General features: G+C 36.3%; 1 long non-coding RNA gene across 1 annotated transcript; it reads right to left on the minus strand.

Moving 5' to 3' along the window:
- Window positions 1-15,468: 15,468 nt before the first annotated feature.
- On the minus strand, window positions 15,469-18,430 carry LOC136999975 (uncharacterized). The gene is made up of 2 exons (XR_010890298.1): window positions 18,341-18,430; window positions 15,469-16,061 (listed from the first exon to the last, which is right to left on the minus strand). It is a non-coding gene; the product is annotated as an uncharacterized lncRNA (long non-coding RNA).
- Window positions 18,431-18,712: the final 282 nt, after the last annotated feature.

Here is an 18,712-nt window from a genome sequence, read left to right on the forward strand (position 1 = left end):
TCGATGATTATTGTTTTTAGTTGAGGATGAATATCTTAAAAGCAGATACAGAGATTTTTCTCTACAAGGATTTTTTCAGATATACGTAAAGAATCAGTTCTGCTCATTGCGGGAAGATGAATCATTTCAATGTTATGATAACTGCTTTATACATGTATTTTTATATGAATTTCTACAAGACGGATTTCAATAATTAACAATATGCGCTGACGCATCCATGACAGAATTCGCCAACAATTTAATCAGGATACGTGCAGATCCGCGTCGTTTTCATCTGAATTAGCGTTAGCGAAAAATCACGAATCTTTAATTATCAATAATGATCGAAGAGAGATTGAACAGTTTGAATAATTGAAATATCTTTGGCACAAATTTCAACGGTATTTGCAGAAAATATTGAAAAATAGGGAAATAAGACAGAAGAGACACGGACAGAGCGTGTGTCTCACACAAGCGGAATTTATATAAAAAAAGCTACGAAAGAAGAAGAAACACGAACATTGATAGCCAGCGGCAACCTTAGAATCTACAACAGGTATCGAGCGGCCGACAGCCGATCGGCGGCCCTCGGTCATCAGTTACCATGGTGTACCGTGCCCAGGGAGTTGCACAGGCCTGCGGGACCGAGTCGTCGGTGTATACACACGTGTATAGTACCTTCTCGCGAGCGCGCACGTAACCGACGAGCGCGCGCTGTAGCACTCGAAGTGCGACGACAGTCCAACACGAGCGTCCGCGCGGCACGTATTCCGCTGTGTATTCGTACGCGTCCGTTCCGAGCGACCGACGGCGATTGACATTCGACTTGACCACCCATCGTCTCTCTTACCGAGCGTTTCCAACGTCGGATAATCGCCGTGGAGCAACTACGGTTGTTTACGGCACGCGCTCCGATCGCACCGATTGATCTTCCCTCGGCGATCTTATTGTTAGTCGCGCTCAATAGACTCGCGCGTTCCGATTTACCGTGCTGATCGACGAAATCGAGAGTCACGCGAGGTACGCGCGGTTCGCTTTCGGAGTAACGTCGTAGAAGAAGAATCACGAGGGATCGTGTGCACGCGAGGAACGTCCAGCGGCGTCCAGCCGACGGTTATCGGCACTGAAATTCAAATACAACGCAGTCCAAAAACTCTCGAACGTTCTTGCAAATTAGCGAGAACCGGCTCGCGTCATGTTCGATATCGCCGAGTGCACGAACGATGCTTAATGTGCGCGACGAGTCCAATGCTCTCGCGATTCGATGGTGATCGGTGTTTGATCGAGAAGTGACGTTATAATGCAACGACGGCTACAATGAATGTTCCGATCGTGGCAGGGGACCTCGTCGATGGCGGCTTCGATCGGCCGCGATTCGTTCGGGTAAGTTCTGACTTGATATCGTTAGATTTCCTACCGAATTTCATGGTCTCATAATTTTACATAAGTGAGAGTTTATAGCACGTGCACGTCAAGGACGGCCGTTTAGTTTTGCTTTTACCGCGCCGTCGTAGGAATTTTCCTTAGTAATTCCGGATGTAGCGATCAACGATCGATGTGTATACGTCTCCTGGTCAATATCGTTTCCATCTCGCCGCCGGATGATCGCTGTCAAAGACCCGTGTACTTTCACTTTCGCTTCAATCTAGCAACGCATTCAGGGTCGTGTTTGCCGCTAAATGCTACGTCTGAATTGAATTTTACCTGCGTTGCGTTTGAAATGTGAAAGGGAAAAAGGGAAAAAAGTATAATGCAGGTATATTTGAGCTAGAAAGATCTGGAAGGTGCTTTAATTGGCGTTAGCATGACAAATCGCGTTTAAAAGGCGATGAGATTAAAGGGGAAAAAAACAAGTTTGAGCAGTCAAAAGTTGATTTGTAATGCATGCTTGTACATAATGAGCATCCTTCCAACTCAGGTGTGTGATATCATTGTGTAAAGAAACGTATGACTTATTAAATATACACGTGTGTCGCATGCATATGTTAAAATTTCGTCGCGACAAACATCCGAAAAAAATTATATTATGCCTCGAACTTATGGCAACAACACATTTGAAACCATATAATGCGAGTTTGAAAAATCTAGCAATGAAAAAGGTCACAAGTTGCCATTGAGAATTAGCATTATACTCACCTTACATTATACTTTTTCGAGCATAGATATCTTGAATATTTTAGAATCACTGCTCTTTTATTAGTTAAAAATAAAATTTTATTTGTGAGCGAAAATCAAAAATTACTTCGAAACAAAATATGTCGAAATTTTTACATTTTATTTAAAAAATACAGTCTTTTTATCGTTTAATATATTTGATATATCATTTAATATATCAAATCAGGAAATCCTTCAAAATATGACGCAAGTCTGATAATATGCCATTTCTCTTGAGAAATGTTTTTATTTGTTCAAGGGCACATGAGAAAGCAATGAGTAATTTTCAGATTTTTATGATTTCTTATCAGATATTACGTATGCTCTATATACAAGGTATCTGTATGAGTTTTTTGCGTTGCGAGATATACATCGAGTGCAGTCGCGCGTTGATCCGCACGGAATTCTAGGAAGGTTGTACGACGCACTATCACTATTATCATCGAAATAAAAGATAACAACACCTGCTGTTATCTGAAATAGCTGCAACGCTAAGTCAGAGATATGAACATTATTAGTCACACTTATTCGGTGATTTTGTATCATAAATTAGAATTTTTATTTATTACCACAATTAAATATTTATTTTTGAATAATTGTTTTTAGGACAATCAGAGTTTATAAATGTCACTTGTAAACGTGAATATATCTTGTATATTTGATTTAAAAAATTATTACATTTGAATGTCTTTTAAATTTAATGTATTATATATCTCAAACGTTATTTAATGTTTAAACAAAGAAAAAAAAGAATAATTTATGAAGAAATTTTATAACTTGACCACGAAAGAAAAATACAATACGGTACGCTGGGTTTTTACACGCTCAGGCTTCATCCAATTCGCATAATTGATTTAACGAAGTGCATCGTGAAGAAGCACGTGCCTATTATTATTCCCCGTTCTTAAGAATGCGTGTCTTCCCGCTTGGTTTCTGCGTAGTGATCAAAATATATCGTGCTCGCATAGACGATAATTAAAAACATTTTTAAATTAAATGATAAATTAACGAGAGATAAATTTTTCATCCAATTCGAATTTTTATATCTAATTTTAAACCATTATTTCTTTTGTCGAAAAATTTATAAAGTTATTTTATTATTTGTACTAGTTTCTATGTAAAGATACGCTATGATGACACTATAAAGATGAAATTCAAAATATTAAATACAACAGTTTATTTTTATTGTTAAAATTCTGATCAGATGTAAAATTACAAACGTTTAAACCTAAAAAATAAATTGAAAAACAAATTATTCTTACTTAAAAAAATTAAAAATAATTTAGATAGTCGTGTTTACCAGAGATGATGTATATATGAATACTTTGTTATAAATTATAATTTATTTTTTTAATAGAATATCAGTTTACGTCATGTCTCGTGCTGCGAGAAATAAATTGAGAAATTCTGTGACAAGGAAAATAATTGCATATGCATGACGACATTCCAGTGGTAAATGCCATGTACGTCATCTATGTGTTTATTGAATATTTACCTGTAACAAATACTTATCTTTAACAATATCGGTAAGCGTGTTATCACGCATCCACGCGACGTTATCTGTGTCCTCGCGAGAGACTGTAAATTTTTAAAATTCTTTACAAACACAAGTTTCATTATTCGTAAACTTGACCTTCTCATACATTTGATTATCGAAAAGTAAATAAAGATTTGTCCATTCAAAATTTGATTTAATACTTAAAATCTTTTCATAACGTTAATCGCCTTATATTCTTTTTAATCTTAATATATATTTTATTCAGCTGTACGAAACAGAAGTATTTGTAAGTTGTGTAGTTTTTGCAAATATCAAGGAACTAAATATGTTCACTGTATAGCCAATATTTTTCTTACCATCTGCTTTGAATTGAAAAGACAACTTGTATAATATCTCGCTTGAGCGTTGACATAATTTTTCGACAAAAAAGATCTCAACTACTCTTCGTATTCGTAAATTTTTCTTTCGCACAAGAACTATTTGTAAAGCATACTTCTGTTCAGTTATAAAAATAGAAGTATATCCGCAATGCGGATTGTGTCATGCAGAATAAAATGACGCTTACTACATGTCTATGAAGTTAGCACCGCCATTTTAGAAAATTTAAAAAACAAAAATTGTGCTAGATTGTGCTAGGTTTGTGCTACGTTGTGCCGCAAACCGCACTTCAATATCTCCAAAAACTACTCGAAAATTCGAAAAAAACGATTTTAAGGCCCAGCACCGCCATTTTGTCAGAATGAAAAAATAATGGTTGTGCTAGGTTGTGCTAGGCTTGTGCTGGCTTGTGCCGCAAACCGTAGTCCGATATTGCAATTAGTTTATTAGCAAATCGCAATTAAAAAAAAAATCGTAGCACCGCCATTTTGAAAAACGAAAAAAACAACGGTTGTGCTACATTGTGCTAGGCTTGTGCTGGCTTGTGCCGCAAACCGTAGTCCGATATTGCAATTAGTTTATTAGTAAATCGCAATTAAAAAAAAAAAAAAAAAAAAAAAAAAAACCGCTATTTTAAAAAACGAAAAAAACAACGGTTATGCTGAGTTGTGCTAGGCTAGCACAACAACTTTTCCTTATGACAAAATGGTCTAAATAGTTTTTTGCAGAATCGGTGGATAATTGTTTATACAGCCATTTTTGAAATTTATTATTTTGACAATTCCTATGCTTGTGCTGAGTTGTGCTAGGCTAGCACAACAACTTTTCCTCATGACAAAATGGTCTAAATAGTTTTTTGCAGAATTAGTGGATAATTGTTTATACAGCCATTTTTGAAATTTATTATTTTGACAATTCCTATGCTTGTGCTGAGTTGTGCTAGGCTAGCACAACAACTTTTCCTCATGACAAAATGGTCTAAATAGTTTTTTGCAGAATTACTGGATAATTGTTTATACAGCCATTTTTGAAATTTATTATTTTGACAATTCCAATGCTTGTGCTGAGTTGTGCTATGTTTGTGCCGGTTTGTGCCGTAAACGAAAATCGACTACAACTTATGGTTCTCTTTGAAAACGGAGAAAAATTTTGTTATGCACAAGCAAAGTGGGTCCAGTATGACTAAAAAACTGATTTTATCAATTATTCTCGTTGGGAAAAGTTGTTGTGCTAGCCTAGCACAACGCAGCACAAGCATTAAAATTATCAAAATAATAAATTTCAAAAATGGTTGTATAAACAATTATCCACCGATTCTGCAAAAAAACTATTCAGACCATTTTTTCATAAGGAAAAGTTGTTGTGCTAGCCTAGCACAACCTACCACAACCGTTGTTTTTTTTGTTTTTCAAAATGGCGGTGCTGAGCCTTAAAATTGTTTTTTTTTTTTTCGAATTTTCGGGTTGTTTTTGGAGATATCGAAGTGCAGTTTGCGGCACAACGTAGCACAAACCTAGCACAATCTAGCACAACTTTTGTTTTTTATGTATTTTTAAAAATGGCGGTGCTGGCATTTTTTTCAAATGCAATTTTCTAATAAACTAATTGCGTTATCGGACTATGGTTTGCGGCACAAGCTAGCACAAGCCTAGCACAACCTAGCACAACCGTTGTTTTTTTCGTTTTTTAAAATGGCGGTGCTACGATTTTTTTTTCAATTGCGATTTGCTAATGAACTAATTGCAATATCGGACCACAGTTTGCGGCACAAGCCAGCACAACCCTAGCACAACCTAGCACAATCATTTTTTTTTCATTCTGACAAAATGGCGGTGCTGGGCCTTAAAATCGTTTTTTTCGAATTTTCGAGTAATTTTTGGAGATATCGAAGTGCGGTTTGCGGCACAACGTAGCACAAACCTAGCACAATCTAGTACAACTTTTGTCTTTTTAATTTTCAAAAATGGCGGTGCTAACTTCATAGACATGCTTACTACACTAAAACATTCTGCTACGCGAGATAAAACTCTTTGCAGCATCGCACCATGTCGTTATACACAATCAAAGAGAAGTCTGAGAGCATTTCAATGTTTTTTTTTTTCTCTTGTCGACCCTTATTCAGTATCGTTATCTGCATTTATTTTAAAGTTGAGACCACATACGTAGCCACATCCATTTTTCAACACTGTCGTTTGGTGCATGTCCAAGCCACAGATATAAATGAGTCAAGAATACGCTCCGTACACAGATTTAATCATATAACACAATAAAATAAATTTTAATAAATCTTAAACAAATAAATAAATATATGTATCACTGATAAATATGGATGCACAAATTAGAAAAGATTAGAATTTTAGAGAAAAAATTCAAGAAATTTTTCCAAATGTCTTATCTCGCGAGCAAAATTTGGCATTTGTAAGTGTTTGATATGTATGAAAAATTCTACATTTTATTTAATTAAATCTGTACACGGAACGAATTTCTAATTGACAACAATTTATGATGCAGTATTCGTATCATACACGTATCAAGCAGAAGTGTCGAAAAAAGAACATGGCTGCGTTAACTTTAAAATGAATGCGGTTACAGGACAAAAGTACGTAGGAGGGTCCTATGAAAAATATCTTATTATTTGTTTATCTAGTACGACGCTCATCAACTCGCGGTTAGCCTCGTTCGAAAGTGGAGTACGTGCGCAAGGTCGGCGGCAAGCCGGCCGCGTGCCTCCTTTACGTCGCTACGCCGTGCAGGTCGCGTTCTCGGGTCGTACCAAGCACAACAGTGAACATACCTTCGCGATTTGTATGATCCCGCGTCACGTCCGTCGCACCGCTCATCCGTATCGAGAAAACGGGAGTAAGCTCGGACAACGGCGTATGCTCGAACGCATATGCCGTTCTCCGCACCACGCCGCACCTTCGTCTACCGCACCGGAAGCCGCGAGATGCGTAACGCACACCTGTTCTCCGTCTTTCTTTCTCTTCCTTTTCAATCTCTCTCTCTCGGATTAGTTTAGCAAATACCGATTTACTTCACACAGCGCGCTCTTAATTTTTTTTATTCACTTGCAAGTCATTTTCGCTATTTAATCGTATATTGCGATGCAATCGTACACAAGAGAAACACCGTGTGATTTGATTAAACAATTAAAAATTTTAAAATTATTTAAATAAATAAACAGCTATATTTGTTAATTAATATTTTATATGTATTTTTGAAGGTTTTTAAATCAGGTCATTCTTAGATATACTAAGAATTATTACTGGCGTTGTTAGCTTTCCTGTTTACTGTAATCGGACCGGTATGTTAATTAAATTCTGGAATCTGCCTATCTAAATGCTAGACTATTTTATAGTGTCTTAATATTCCTGTTGTTAAAGCTATATATTATTAAGAAGTTTTGTTATCTATTAATGTCAGTGATAGAGAGAAAGAGTATAAGAGAAATGCTTAGATATCTATGTGCTTATGCCAATTTTCTATCAAAAGAATATAAATAGCGCTTGTGAAATCACATTGCGATACGCGAATAGATTCTACGTGCGCATAAAATCATCTGCAACTTACGAAATTAACGAAATGCCGAAGAATCCGTGGTATATAAATTCTGTTTTGCCATAAATGCTATTCGAATAGATTGGACAAACAAAATGTTCGAATTTTTTGTCTAAACCCTAATAGAAAAATACATGAAAAAGAATCCTTTCTTATCAAACAATTGCAATCGGAAATTTATAATCTGTTATTTATGTTATCTGTATTTTATTTTATCAGAAAGATGATGATTTAAAATTTTTATATCACCTGCAAAAATTATATCATAAAGAGTGAATATCAAAATAAAAATCTTTATTTTTTAAAATTTATTACAACTAAATTATCTAACTATATGTATTATGCAACAATTTCTCGTTTTAGTTTTATTCACTGGATGTCCGAAAATTATTTATTTATTTAAAGAATTACATCTTTATTAAAACTTTTTTATAACTAAACAGAAAGATCTAACAAATTAAAATTTTATTAACAAAATTATCTTGGAATAAAATTAAATGTATAAGTTAGAAGAACGAAAGGGTTAATCGTAATCTTAATCTGCACGTCGATATTGTGTAGACAGGAAGGCTGGCTAGGGCAGGTCCTTTCTTATTCGGCGTCTGCCGTATGTCGTTTGACGTCGAGTCATCAATGGGGCAAGGGACGCGTCGCGACGGCAATTACGAATCGATGAGCTGGCACGTGTTTCCCCTGAACAAGTGACTGACTCGTGAGCAAGATCGCAAATCTAAAGTCTGTCGTCTTCAGCCGTATTTCTTGTAGTTTATTTTTCCCTTTCTTTCTTAAAAGACTGAATGGAGGAAAAAGTAAAATAGAACCAGGAAATTTAATCTAATTTAATTAAATCACATATTTCAATCATAATTATTTATTTGTCTATCCTACTTTTATTTCTACTATTTCATCCTACTTTCTTCTCTACTTATTTTATTGTAAATATATGAAAAATTCGTATTAATTGACGCATTACTTAAATTATTATTATTATTAGAATGAATGATATCAATTCACACACATACACACGCATTTTTAGAAATGTTGATTCCGAGTTTTTTATCATATTCGCAAGATACGCGAACATTCGCAATTATACTCTATATAATGATATTCTGCGACTCTCGCGATCTCATAGTCTATTTATTTTGGCTATTATGAGATTACATTGCGCACAATAGAAAGCAAGACATGCGACACTCCATTGAGCGATTTAATAACGTATTCCAGCGGTGTGCTCGCGTGAGTCACGCTGCGACAGCTGTCAGTCCTTCCGGTGCTCCCGAACGACGGAGACGGTGCTTCTTCGCGTTTTCCTTCTTCCTCGGTGTCGTATGAACGATGGGTGCTGCGTGAGTCACGTCGCACTGTGCGTAATCGCACGCGCCGGCGACACACGGCAATGCTTTCGTGCCTCTAAACGCGAAACACGACTCCACTCATCGTGGCCGCTTGTTAACTTTGCCGCGGTCCTCGATTTTATTGCATACTCGATGGTCCTCGAAAACAATGTTATTTTCACAAAGCCAACAAAAGATCCACTTTCCACTCGGTGTGCAGTTGGAATCGAGAACTTGGGCTTGTTGGACATTATTTTATGATTGTAGTTACAATTCTTGCGAATGACAGTTTTACGACAATTGAACTAAAAGCATTTTTATGCTGTACAAAGTGTTGCTTGTTTTTTTTAATCTTCGGTTACGTTTGTTCGTCTCATTGTCAGAGGAAATTTGTCTTTTTATCACATAGAACTTAAAAACTATTAGCGATACATTAATACTTCACTTATATCAACTTTTATAATCAACATGAAAACTACATTAGGCGAGATTCGATCGATAATAAATATCGTTTATATTAAAATTGTTATGCTCAAAACTTGTTATTGAATATTTTCATTAATAATCAGGAAAAACATAATTATTCGCAATAAATCGACGATAAATATGGCCTCGTACAGAAGGAAAATTGAACACGTGCATTCGTTGCGTGTATCGCATCATATCGCGCCGTAATCCATAACGCGAAACTGCTGATACTAAAAAATAGCGCGATAATCACGAAGAGCGTCGTAAATCGTAATGCGATCTCGATGTCGAGCGTGATATTTCTGCATGCAAATCGTTTAAGGCGCGTCCGATTTTTGTACACGAATATGCATTTTAACAGGTGTGACAGATAGAAATCGATCAGCTCTTTCGTAATCGATTATGTAAATATTGCTCGATGACGCGTGTTTCCCGAAGTAGAAATTACTGCGTTTTTTTTTTTCAATATAGGAATGATTACATAATATCATGTGATGATATTATTGGATAATATTGGATAGAAATGTGATTCCGGTGATTAATCAGTAGTAGAAAAGTCGCTGGTTCCGCGTCCACCTGTGTGTCTATCTGGGAGAACTAATCATCGCGAGCGCCTTTCTCTCAACACCGTTCTCTCAGCGGCGACGTCGGCTTTCCATCTCGTGACTTTCGATTTGCAACATAATGGAACACACAGATTTTACGTTTCACATTCCGAATTTTGTATTCGTTTTAGCGCGATGGAAACTCACATAATCTCCACGCAAATCACGAAGGCGTGTCGTAATCGGAAGCCCAACCCCGGAAACAAATGAGAATTCGATTGTTACTATTGTCGTTCACTAACACATAACGAATTTAAGCCAAAAATAGTTAAACTCGCATTACAATAAGATATTTTCAGTAAATTACAATTTAACTAATAAATTGGAAGAAAAATGTGATTAGAAATGAAATTTACCAGTGAGATTGTATTGATAAAAATTATATTAATACTTCTTGCGGCTTATATTTGATTTAACAAACAGAACTCTCTCTCTCTAAGCTACTTTGTCCCCGAACCTTTCGTGGTACATAAAGACGATGACAATCTAGTCTCGCGAGTGGAATGTCGAAGTGCAAATACTTTTACAGAGCTACCTCAGAAGAAAGGTCTTACAACCATCTGTCGCATTCGATTCGATTATCGCAGCGGTCGCGCAAGTACGCAAGAGGTTGCGAAGTTGTGCTTCCCTAAGAGCAGAAATGGTCACAAAGCGTTCTGAGTATTATTTGAATAACACATGCGAAGTAATGGGCAATAAATCATTCGCCGTGAAAACGGACGGAACACTTTGTTTGAATGCATAACTAGCATAAATAACAAATATTTATTATCTCTATTGCGAAAGAGAAATAATGGCTCTTCAATTCAATTATATATTTAAATACTTTTGAAGACGACCACGCACACATGCTCGTCTAAACGTGCTTGAGGATCTCGTTGCATTTCAGAGATAGTTCACGTTCACATGACATTTGCAATCACAAGTAGCGCTAATACTGCGAGTAATGTGCGTCTATTTTATATCAGAACTCTGATTAGTGCCGCGATGAATTGGCGGCAATTGGAAAAGAGCACTATCATCGTATATTTTTTTTTTTTTATAAGAACGTAGCATTACATTATTCTCCAGTGACACAAAAACGTTAATTTGAGGTTGTCGAGAGTATAATTCTCGGCAATTAGTTTCGATAAAAAGCCTACAAATATACTTGACTAGAAACATGAAACTTTTTAAATATTATGCTAAGGCAGCTGCAGTAACAATTTATTTTATTATCGACAATTGCTACCAAGAGTTTATAATTTTCTGTCGAATTTAATGTTATATATACGTTTGCGAGTTTGCCAAGAGCGACTTTCAAAACTTTACAGTTCACATTCAAGGCAATTTTCTTTATATAATCTTCTCTAATAACTTATATTCTAATAACAGAAAACTACAAATTAAAAGTTTTTCAATTAGAAATAAGATTACAATCATGAAGTAAACGCAATGTCACGGTGTTTTATTGGTAAAATTGATACTTAATTTTTAAGAATTTTAGACGACTTTTAGATATAAATTGTCACCAAGTTTTTAACAATTTTATCATTTTATTTATCTACAGTTCTATAGTTTTATATAATTATCAATTTCATTATTGCAAAATACAACAGACTTATTTTATATTAAAAAAATAAAAATAGCACAATTGTGAATATAAAATCTCTTGGAATAGTTATTATATATAAATTTACAAAAATATGAAATGTGTGTGTGTGTTTAGTATCATTTCCTGTGAAATTTTGGTGGTGCAATATTTACATGCAATTATCGACCTCAATTTGACGGAAAGATGTCAAAGATTTGGAAAGATTCCGTCATTGAGAAATTTGCCATTTCTCGCGGAGAAGCATGCGGTTTTCCCCCTCACTTTTATACCGCAGACGGTCTTCTCTGTGATGGGCCACATAGCAGGCTCATCCTCGTGACCGGGCCCATCCCTACTCTATCTTCTGCTCACCCTTTCTTTTTCCCTTTCGCCGAGCTACACCGACTACTGCCGATCCTAGCCGAGCTTCTAGGTTGCCGTTGATGAATCGTCTATCGGGAAGTTGTGTACGCCATCGCGTCGATCGCGTTGTCGAGTCCCAACGCGCTTCGAATTTCGCTACAGTTTAAACGTCATCCTTTTGACAATTTTGAAATTTCCAAAACCCTGTGCTTGTGACAAGATATCAGTTTTCCATATCCGTCCTTCAGCGCGAGTTCTTCTGCAGTTTTTATTACACGTTATGTGAGAGGAAACATCGTTGCTCTTTTCTCTATTTGGTAACACTTTCGTGTCTACAGGATATCGCAATTATAATCGTTTGAGCAGTGCGTGATTTTTGCTCTTTGCAAAAGCGATCGTTCGCGAATTGTCGGGATATTCTGCGGACAAAGTGTTCACCGAATATCGGTACTCGGTTGAGAAGAGCCGCTCGCACTTCCGGTCGACCGTGCGAACGACGCGACCGCGAGCACTCCGCGGAAACCCCGCGGCATTCCAGAGAATTCTGGCGACGACGACGAAGAGACAATCTTATATTAGCCCGAGGGGGTACGCGAAAACGTGCACGAAGACACGGACTGGAGAAGGCAAGGACACGGATCGAATAGTGAACTCGGATATTCGCGGTTCGCCCTGGCGAACGGACGCGAGAACGATGTTGATCCTTCCGGACATAAAACTTCAGGTAAATCATTGTTGCGTAAACTTTCTAACATTGGGATTCGCGACATCGTTAATTTGCGAAGTCTTGACAAGTTTAGAGACATTCTTCAAACAACATAAGGCCAAAAGACGTCTAAAAAGTGTATCGAAAATTTAAGACATTTTTTTATTTAATTTATAAAAAATGGTTAAATTAATACGAAAGAAATGAATTTCTGTACAATTAAACACCTAATTAGCAACTTGGTAAAAAATTTGTCTCTTGAAGTTTTTGATAGGTTATTGTGAGATTTTAAAATATATATCGATGGAAATAAAGTAAAATAGAAATTAATGAAAAAATTCTTTTTATTCCAAAAATCAGAAATTTATAACTTTGCAAATTAAAATTCTTATAAGTTTTTTACTAATTTAATTATTTGCGAGAACATTAATTACTGTGTATCTTAAGAGAAAGCAGAATGAAGTTTTTTTTTTCTAACAAAGCAAAGCAAACGCCTACAAAATATCTTGAGATTTTGCGATAATCAATTCAAAATTGAGAGACTTATTTTTACTCATGCACATTTACAAATTATTAAAAAAAAATTTTTTTTAAATAAAAATATAGATTACCTGAATTTATACAGTACATTTAAGCTTATCTTAAGCTTGTGACGTTCAATAGCTTTAGAACATTCTCTTTATTTAAAATATAATAGTAAGACAATGTGAAATAAATGTTTCAATTTGGTTCAAACCTTTATTGTCGTAATCAGCTGACTCGTATAAATTAATTTCTTTATTTACGAATGCGTGTATATCAAATTATACGAGTAACAATGCTTCGAATTAGGGCATGTTGCGGAACATACTGAATCTACTAGACCGAACCTTTACCACGGGCAGGTTAAATGTGCGCTCGGTGCATCCTCAATACAATTTCCCGAACACTATACACACGCACATACACTCTTTCGCCATACATCGCCTTTCTCCCTTGGCCGCCGAGCGCGGGGCTTCTCGTGTGGTAATATGTCGAGCGTGCAATGATCACGAAGGACGCGACAGCCTTGAAGCTCTGAGACATGCCGTTTCTAATTAGATCGAGGTGTAAAGCGAAACGATTGCACCCCCCCGCGACACAATCCATAAATCTCTTTCTCCTTTTCACCTCTTTTACGCTCGTAAATTCTTAAGCCACTCGAAAACCCGATCAATTGACTTATTTTTATATTTATTATTTTGAGATTTAAAGATTTAATTTATAGATATTTATTGATTAATAAGTGATCTCAATGATTATTCGAATCTCTCGATTATTAACGATTGCAAAAGTTGTCCTATAAATTTCTATATTCACATATTATAATATTAATCATTATAAACTATTTATTTCTTTAAAAGTTCATTATTATTTTATTAGTAAATACTATCAGCAAATTGTTATAAATAACGAGTGATAATAAGTGCTGTCAACCGGCTCATCAGTGAAGCCGCGAGACGGACAGGTCCTCCGTCCGTCAATATCGTCATTGCGCATATTAACATACCTTGTATTCTTTCTACCGTGATCACGACATTCGTCGAGGTAGCGAGACTTCGTACACTGCGCGCAACCAGCCGGGCATTTTCAGCTCCGATACTACGTAATTTCAATTACAACGTAGCCGGTGTTTAATACAACTTCGGAGTCATCGACCGACTAAAAATGCGCGTGAAACGCCTCGACGCGGAGCAGCGACGCGGCGCTCATTGGATGTACTTGGTTGCGTTTCCTGCTGCGTGCTCGGTATCGGCGTCTGTTACGCCACGTTGAGACGAGCACGAAGGGCGACGCCCTTGCTGGCAGATTAGAGAAATGGACAAGCAAGCATCTCATTATTCCTACGTGGTCACTATAGATTGTGAAGATGTTTTTCATATCTTTTCGCTCGGCTATTTTCCTGGGAACAACACGATTATACTTCTTTATATGTTAACCGATCGGGAAGAAAATTATATTTTTGCGATACGTTACAATTTACTTTTTGTTATCAGAATTATTTTATCACATTCGCTAATTGATATTCTTATGTGCTATTTGTTAGTCGTGCATCTCATGTTTTATTTATAAATCTCAAATCACAACGATGCAGAACGGTAGAAACATTATTAATAGTTGCTTTAGAATTTTGAAATTTTAATGAGACAAAATAATAAATTGAGTAAGATAAAAGAGTATAATTTTTGAAATATTATGAATGTAAAATTGAGACTCGTGCGGGGGCATTTCAGGAAAAATGACATGTCCTCGAAAACCAGGACGTCTAGTCACTAGGAATAATGAAGACGTAACTTTGACAGCAAGCACGATAATTGCCAGATGCAGATGTTCAATTGCTTACCGTACTGTGCCTCAAAGATTTATATTTCTGATAAAAAAGATCAAAGACTTCGACAATCTATTTTGTCGAAAAATTGGATTAAATCGCGATAATATTTTAATAAACATGACCTAGGATTTCTAAATGAATGAGTGTCCTTGGCAACTTTGCCCGGCGAACGAATCGTGATCTTATTACCGGAAGAGGAAAGTAGGTCCCAATCAGAAACGCGTGCACAATTAGACATTCCCGCCATATCTGTGGTAAAAGTAGTTATATGTTCAGAAGCATGCAGCGGGAGAAAACTGTACTACTATAGAATCTTGACTCTATTTGTAGTATTACGCTAATCGCGAGTTTGAGGGAAATTCCAGAATTTTATGGTACATAACGCTTGATTGCCTTCTACTTTCTCTTACAGTATTAAAATTCTACATAAATTGATTTTCTTATAACATGCTATAATTAGAACATTGAAATCTATCGTTTCTAATGATAAAAATACATATTGTTATTATTATTATATTATGTGTATTATCGAAATTGTACAAAATAAGTATTGTTTATACGATCGTTCATTTTTGAACGATCTTAACGCGATTTTATGAATACACTGTTTTACATTATGATTATTCATGTAATATTTTCACAGAAATTTATTATTATTATTCTTTAATGATAATCTGATTATTAATGTATGCATTTTACATAATTATGCGACTGTATTGAGAATGAAGAGACGAAATGAGATGCTAGTGAGATATAAATTTCAAAGTTATGATTTATAATCGCTCGTTTCTCGCTGCGGTCTGCGATGTTGTTGGCGACAGGTGCGTGTTACGAGGCCGCGAAAAATGTGAATGTATCTTATTTCCCGTTTATCTTCTTCTGGGCCCGTTCGACTACGTCTATGGCATTCGAGAGGGTGGGGATCATTCGTGGCAGATACCGTTATCCTTCTCGTGGCCGTTCCGATATCTCCTTGCACTCCAAGTATCTGGACCATAAGGATTCCACTAGCAATGTTTGCTTCCTTCGGAGTGTCCTCTCTTCCTGTCAGCATGTCTGACATTACTGATTTTATTTGATCCTCCTTTGCCACTGTCATGAGAATAATAAAATTACTCCAAGTATTAGAAGGAATTAAAAGCAATAAAGTTACTTCTCGTATCAACAGTTGTAATATTATAATTTTTATATACAATTCTCTAATACTACGTTTTTATAAATTTTTTGATAATGTTTGTTATCAAATTATTTTATTATCAATATTATCATTAAGATAATATTTAATGATAAAGCTGCCGTTTATTTATCTATTGAAATATTTTAACTTCTTATGTGATGAAGCCGTTTCGAGGTTTCAGTACCGGTTTAGAATTTTTTATGTGAGAAAGATTTTCTATTTTGAAGATTATACATCAATTAACACCAATTAATAATACCGTTAGCGTATAAATCACGTTGGAGAACAGTTTTTATCTCACTAAATTTTTTGTATGCATTGTATATGTATGTGTAATACTCTACACATGATTTGTTCTCAGCAGTAAGCCAAATACACATGTTTCTTCAAATCTGATTTTTTGAATAAGCAGTTCTCATACGAGCTTGACGTGTTCGGTCGAGCCGGAAAGAAACACGTTTGTTTAAAAATAAACTTGATAAAGTCGCATTAACGCTAAATGGATGATGGGAATGCGGGCCATCGACCGCGTGGAAACCCCGTGCGGCGAGATATCGCGGCTGAATAACTATGTGTACAAGTCTGTATAGCGATTGAGAAGAGCCTTGTCACCTATCAACGCTTCGCGGAGCCGCTTTTACGGGCGTGTGTGTTTTTTTTTTTTCATCGGTATCGTGCATATGTACGTGTGTATGTACAAGAATCGCGAGGAGACAGAGAAGAAAAAAGCCATCGTTGTATATCCATCCCCACTATATTATTTACGGAGTTTCTCTCCTTTCACCGAGTGCCGGAGTCCACAGGACCCATATTCCGGCGACCTCTCCTCTCACGATTAGTCGCCGGGGAGATACGACGGTGGCCGGCCACGAGTCGACGTTGCACGGGTGAAAGAAAAGATCGATTGATCGGTTAAATTCCATTAAAAATCATCATGATCAAGTGTAAATTTCGTGTTTGATCGACGACTGCCTTGGGTAACAATAATATTCTAATTTGCAATTTTCAAACATATTTTTTTTCCCCGCGACAGATGTGTTCGGCAACTGCTGAAAACGTTACGTTAAATTTCCGTGCAGTTCCGTTAAAAATGACGGTAGTTAAGCGTAAATACCGTGAGAGAGATGCCGTTCGGACGTGACTGTCGACGCAGAAGATAATGATAATAATGTATCGTAATTTACAAATTTGAAAGTATTTTTTTCTGTGGTAAAACTTTTTCAATAATCTCTTCAACGATTCGCTGCAAAATTATCGCCGTACAAATGTGACACCATTTATCCGCGAAGATCGATAGATGCGTAATGCGCATTAAATATACAAAAAGAAGTAATTGCGTATAAAATAATAGTTAAATTAAATCTACACTCGTCTTTCGTCTTTCCAAAATTCGCAAGACAAGGTCGCTTATCGAGGTCACATAAATCAAACGCTGAATTAGGAACGTTGAATGCCTACGCGCCGTGGCCTACACACCGTGGCCACACCGAACGTGTGGGCAGTGTTATGCAATAATAAATTAAGTCACGCGGCCATTGTTTTGAAGGAATGAGTTACAGTTTAGGAAATTACAAAGGTTCAAGCACTCTTTTTCCAACATAATATGTGCATATTACATAACATTGATGATTTTTATGCACTATCAATCATCTATACATTAAATTACACATAAAATAGTAATTTTACTTTACTCAGAGCTATTATTGTTCTACTTACTACATTACCATATCTAAACTATTCAGTTGTAATAAGCCTGTCATCATAAATGTGTGCCGTATTATTCAAGGATGCGATAAAGAGCTTGAATGTATAAATTTAATATGCATTCTTTAATCTTTCAAATATTTTATTTTATAATTTATCTTTTTTATGACTTTTACATTTGAATTATGTGTGGATATTGCAGGCGTGTTATCTGTAAACAACAATAGCGTACGTGTGAAATATCTAAATCATCTCATATGCAATACAAGCAACCAAACCAAATAGAAACATACGGCACTCATTATCATTGTATTATGGTGATAATTTCATTCGATATTCAACGTACAGTGCACGCGTGGACCTCCAAATTTAATTGAATATTCCGCGTGCGGTACGCGTGCAAACCTCCAGCCGCAGAATCAGTGTTCAGTTATATCACGATTGAATTGCTGCTTTTTACGCACGGATGCTCAATGTCGATTTAGCTCACCGATAACGATTCCGATCGACCTCGTCTTCGATTCGCCTGAAACGGCAAACAGTTATGCGACCAGCCGGCCGGCCGGCCGGCTACTGGGCCGCGAGGTTTAATAACGCGCGAGTTACGGTAGATTTAGCGTGCGATAACATCCGGCGGAGTCGTTAACGTCGCGTACGCATCATATTGTGGCATGCTCGGTGTTCCGCGCGCTTCCTCTTAATTGCGATGACTGTTCGGCGAATTATAGTTGATTCTTTCTCGACGAGAATTTGTGACATAGTTCTTTAAGGATCATTAAATATTCTTGATTGACATATAATTCATAAGATAGTTGAATTTTTGCTCGAAGGTTTGCGCGTACTGTACGTAGCATGGATCATT

This window comes from Linepithema humile, chromosome 5, assembly GCF_040581485.1.
Source record: "Linepithema humile isolate Giens D197 chromosome 5, Lhum_UNIL_v1.0, whole genome shotgun sequence".
Classification (NCBI taxonomy): Eukaryota; Metazoa; Arthropoda; class Insecta; order Hymenoptera; family Formicidae; genus Linepithema; species Linepithema humile.